The sequence below is a fragment of the Leptodactylus fuscus genome, chromosome 2, assembly GCF_031893055.1.
Source record: "Leptodactylus fuscus isolate aLepFus1 chromosome 2, aLepFus1.hap2, whole genome shotgun sequence".
NCBI lineage: Eukaryota > Metazoa > Chordata > Amphibia > Anura > Leptodactylidae > Leptodactylus > Leptodactylus fuscus.
Window position 1 is genome coordinate 30,571,258 of NC_134266.1, and position 6,000 is coordinate 30,577,257.

Genomic DNA, 6,000 nt, shown 5'->3' on the forward strand with positions numbered 1-6,000 from the left:
TTGCAGCATGGACTGGAGCAATGTATCTGTCAAGGCAAGTTTAGAGTAAAAAATATGCAAATCTATTCTCCAGGATGTAATTAGGAGAACAGTGCACTCTGTACGCAGCCCTCTAGAGGGCAGCATCCTTAACATCATGCATGACTCAGTTAAAAAGTCTAATATCATGATGCGGATTTAATTGCCAAATTAGTATTTCTATTCCAAAAGGAACAGATTCCCAGCAAGTTTATGCATATTAATGGCATTTCTCTTTTCCTTAGCATTGCCCCCTCAGTCTAGATTCCAACCACCTACTTTCTTTTGCCAGTCTTCCTCATTCAGTCACTATGTAGAACTTATTAAATATGTCACATTATAAAATTATTGGCTTTTGGTCTTGATGACATCAGCAGTGGCATCGACTAGTAGTCCAAGTTCACTTCAATATCATGGCACAGTACAGTGCATCGTATATACAGAGAGGTGTAGTATAGTGAAAATTAAGATTTACTTTTTAGGAATTACCACATCTCATCGATAAATTATGTCAAAAATGTTCCATCGTTCATCCAAGTTTGATTTTACAGACAAATGGTAAAAAATTACCATTTATATTGAGATACATTTGAGACCACTTATATATTGCTTCAATTACATGCAGTAATATTGCTTCAATTAGAGATTTCCAAGTGTCAGAAAGGTCCCAGAAAATTGAAGGAAAGATGCAAATTGCAAAAAGATGTATAATGGGTCATAAGACAAATGTGCAATGGTTATAATGAGGAAATCTGTAATTTAGGGATTTCTTTTCATGAATTCTTTGTAATATAGAGAAACATGCTCAACCGGCTCAACTTACTAAGGTAGGGTGGGTTCACATTTCTATTGGTTTGTTCCATCGTAGGAAGTGCCGGATCTGTTATGTGTTGGACGCCAGTGGAGCCTGATGGACTGCGCCAACTTTAATGGGCTCCATCACAATTCCATCATGGTTTAGATGGAAATGGTTGGGGATTAGCAGGAAAGAAATGGCTCCAAATACAATACCATGGATTATAATCTTGGAGCAACATATTGGCATAGAAGAAGCCAACTATTAGGTGGTATAAAGTGTGCCAAAAGTGTGTAACATGTCTTGAACAATGCATAAGCAATTGTGATAAAGTTGACACATCTTAGATCTTAGCCTGGTCTATGGTTAAACTTTTTTTAGCTACATCTTTGACCAATTGGCTACTAGTCCGTTCTGAAAATCGGCTACTAGTCCATTGATGGAGTAAATGGTCCATCCAGTGACGTAACTAAAGTCTTGTGGGCCCCGGTGCAATGTTTTGTCCGGGGCCCCCTACTTCATCTCTACAGAAAATTCTTGATAGTGGGGCCACACGGTGGCTCAGTGGTCAGCACTGCAGCCTTGCAGTGCTGGAGTCCTGGTGTTCAAATTCCGCCAAGGGCAAAAAACCATCTGCAAGGAGTTTGTATGTTCTCCCCGTGTTTGCATGGATTTCCATCCCATATTCCAAAAAAAGACATACTGATAGGGAAAAATGTACATTATGAGCTCTATGTGGGGCTCACAATCTACAAAAAAAAAAAATTCTTGATAGTGATGGTTACAGGTTAAGGAGTTTAGTCCACCTTAGTGTGGTTAGGGGAATCTCTGGGTCTCCTTGGTTTATGGGCCAGATGGAAGCTGCAATCTCAGTACTGATGCCAGTGCTTATGGGCCTCTTAAGGCCCCTGGGTCCCGATGCGACTGCACCCTCTGTTCCCCCTTAAGTTACACCCCTGGTTCCATCAGAGATTCGTGTGGCAGCTAAAAGCCCATTGGAGAACAGATCCTTTAAAATGGGTCCTCCATGCATGGTCTGTCCCCTGACATTATATACCTCTGCTTCAGTAATAAGAAGGAATGTTGAGACTGAATCCACCTTGGTATAACTTTAAGTAAATCTCCATTTTTATTAATGTTTCGGCTGAATACCTTCTCTTGTATTTTTGTAGCTTAATTAACCAGAATTAGATTTGGAAAGATTAAACTTCTCAAATATTATTATCCTTTATTTTTGTAATGCATCAAAATTAGGAATATCAATAATTTATGGCTCCCGCTGCAGGGATATTACCTTTCTGGCACGAATTAACACTTAATGTGAATTTTACTTTTGACAGATAGAAAGTGTTAAGTGCTTTGACACCTGGTAGAGGCTTTTATAGAGGTGTACATCATGTCTGCTGAGAATACGGCAAATTCTACTCACTTGCATTAGGAAATGAGATATTAATCAGTTGCCCTCAAGCGATGTATGTTCATACATACAGTGCTGTGCAAAAGTTTCAGGCAGATATGGAAAAATATTCTGCAACCTAAGAATGTTTTCAGAAATAGAAGTGTTCATAGTTTATTTTGGTCAATTACCAAACTGAAGTGACTTGTGCTTCGAAACTTTGTAATCTGTCATCATTATTAGTTAGCCATTAAAAAAGGTATTAACTACTGAAGACTCTCAAGTTTTCTGTTTTTTATATTTCAAACTGAAGTGAATGAAGAAAAGAAGAATTTAAATCCCATTATTATTTGGTGTGCCCTTTGCCCTTTGGAGGAGGAGTCCTGGAAGTGATGATACGGCCCGCGCAGAGCCCTGATCTCATCATCATCCAGTCTGTCTGGGATGACAAAAAGAGACAGAAGGATTGGAGCAAGCCTACATCCACAGAAGATCTGTGCTTAGCTCTCCAAGATGGTGGGAACAACCTCCCTACCGAGTTCCTTCAAGAACTGTATGCAGCTTACACAGTAAGCTGGGGTAAGCAGCCACGGGCATGGGCAGTTGGCTCTGCCCGAGGGCCGATGGCAGAGCCATCTGTGCATGCGTAGAAGTTTAAATCCAGGGCCGGATGAAGACGCAGAGAGAGGCCGTTCCAGAAAAAGATGGAGGCGGCGCTGGAGAGTTCTCTCGCTGCATTGGGCACTTCTGGGCTTAACAAGAACTGTCCCTGTGGTCTTCCATTTCCTTACTATGTTCCTCACAGTGGAAACTGACAGGTTAAATCTCTGAGACAACGTTTTATATCCTTCCCCTGAACAACTATGTTGAACAATCTTTGTTTTCAGATCATTTGAGAGTTGTTTTGAGTAGCCCATGATGCCACTCTTCAGATGAGATTCAAATAGGAGAACAACTTGCAATCGGCCACCTTATATACCTTTTCTCATGATTAGATACATCTGGCTATGAAGTTCAAAGCTCAGTGAGGTTACAAAACCGATTTTGTGCTTCAGTAAGTCAGTAAAAAGTAGTTAGGAGTATTCAAATCAATATGATAAGGGTACCTAAATTTTTGCACCAGTCAAATTTTGGTTTAATGCATATTGCACATTTTCTGTTAGTACAATAAACCTCATTTCAATCCTGAAATATTACTGTGTCCATCAGTTATTAGATATATCAGACTGAAATGGCTGCTGCAAACACCAAAATATTTAGAACTAAAAATGATTAAGATTAATAGGGGGGCACAAACTTTTTCATAGGACTGTATGGCTTTACCAAACTGGGTGTTCCCCATTCCATACTGGGATCAGGTGATGGCTTCTTTTAGAAAAATGATTGTACATGAAAAGTGACAATTGAGTGCACTAAACATATTCCTAGTAGTATATATATATATATATATATATATATATACAGCATTTTATGTTTGTACTTTAACATAGAGATAATAAAATCATAGAAATAAATCACTTTGTAGTTGTGGGCTTAGTTTTCCGCCCACCCTTTATAGTGTTCGTTCTTCTTTCTACCTTCTGTTTCGGTTCCTGAACATCATACATAAGATTTGCATCAGAATCAGCCTCCCACAGCAATATGTTCAGGACTTCATATAACAAGTGCAAGCGAATAAACAAATGAAAACCTCAACATCAACAGCCCATTCATACTCCCTGCCGATATCTGGCAGCACAAGCTGGAGATGCGCAAATTCAATTATAGCTCTGTCTCTTCTATTTCTGTATAAAGAGGACCTGACAGTTCATCTGAGTAGTCCATTTTAGAAAATATATGTATTTTCCATGAAATTACAATGCTGAAGTGTCTCTTCTAGGAACTCTGCACTGCGCTGTTCCGCTTAATGTTCCTAAAAATTTATGAATTTATTTATAACTGGGTCTTATCCATTGGAGACGACAGTGTCCGTATCAGACTGTGTACAGATGGCAAGAATGGGAACACCCGGTTTTCAATTCATTCATACACTTCTAAGAGGGTTAATAGAGGAAGGGTACATCAGAGAGGTCTAGGGATGGGATGTTCAAGAATCACTGGTATTTCTAGAATAGGAAACGTTGGCTGTAGAATGCAGACTGTCAATGTAATACAGAAGTAATCGTATACAGTAACAGATGTAGTCCTTAATATCCGGTGAATCAAATTATTTTATCATGAGAAGTTGCTAGTGGAGATGAGCAAATGGGTTCGGAGCTTTCCAAAAATGTTTGTTGTTTAATTTGAACAAACTAGCCAAAATGGCAGCCACCATGTGAAAGCATGGAGAAAGCAAAGGAGAAGAATCACATGACCTAAGGTATAATGCAGACTTTGAGAGAAATGACGGCCGTAAATTACAGATGTCTTTTCCTATAGAACTCTATGTAAACGTTTTATGACGGCCGTAAAAGACACACAAATTACACACAAATGACGCCTGGCGTTACTCTGTGTGAATAGAGCCTTAGAGCGATACATTATTGAACGCGAATAAAGATGGCAGACAGAACAATGTTACATTGGGCAGTCCAGTAGTTGAGGCAGGTATACAATGTCTGGATCTATTCCTGTCAAGTTTAGGGGCAAATTTGGGTATCAAACTGTGACTGAGCAAATGCACCATTTTAAGTATTGCCAGCAGTCCCTGGGAAAGTATAAGTACAGTCAGATAGTCTTGGGAATAAAACACATTTTTATGTATCCCGATCGGTGCCTCTGTATTAGCTTTTTGCCTGATATGCTAATGATCTGTTTGGTGCAATGGGGGCATTGACATTATTGCCATCGCATCAGAGAGTTACCTTATTACTATGACTGACAGGGGATGGGCAGCAGAGATGGGCGAACCTCCTAAGATTCCTTTCAGGGGGCTTGGGTCCCTGATTGATTTTGTAGAACAGGTTCAGAACGAACCATTTGTGAAATTATTAGACTATGAGATTTCTACAGACACCAGGCCCAGGTGTGGGGTAAAAAAATTAAAAAAACCCCATCTATACTCATCTACCCTCACTTCTTTTGGGCCTCCTCTTGGCATCTATCTTTGTCCTGTTCTCTTTGGTGACATCATATGTCATTGGGTCTCAATGGTCACATGGGCAGGCTGAGCACTAGGGTTGAGCGATCGGGATCGGAAAAGATCGGATTCCGATCGGCGATCTAGTAAATTTCACGATCGCGATTGGAATTCCAACCCGATCTTTTCCAGTGGGATCGGAGGTTATCTCAAGATCGGCTCAACCCTAAAAGTGACTTTTCCCATAGAAAAGCATTGACTAGGGTTGAAGATCGGGATCGGAAAAGATCGGATTCCGATCGGCGATCGAGCAAATTTCACGATCGAGATCGGGATCGAGATCGGCTGGAAAATGATCGGAAATCAGATTTTAAAATCGATCTTGAAATCTCAAGATCGGCTCAACCCCACTGAGCACCATTACGTCATAACTCAGTATACCCATGTGACCACTGTGGATCAAGCATAGGTCTCAGTGGTGACCACAGGCACATGTCATCACCAGAACAGCATCAGGCACTGCAAGGAGGCCCAAAAGAGGAGAGGGAAGGTGAATATGTTTTATTATTATTATGGACCTCCACCTATTATACTTTGTGATCTGAAGAGGCCCCAGAGTATAATAATTTTACACCATGCATGGCATGGTGGTTATTTTAGTTAATCTGAGATTAATTTTAATTGTTCAATCTTATTAAAAAACAAACAATTTGGCTCCAAACTAGCTTGGGT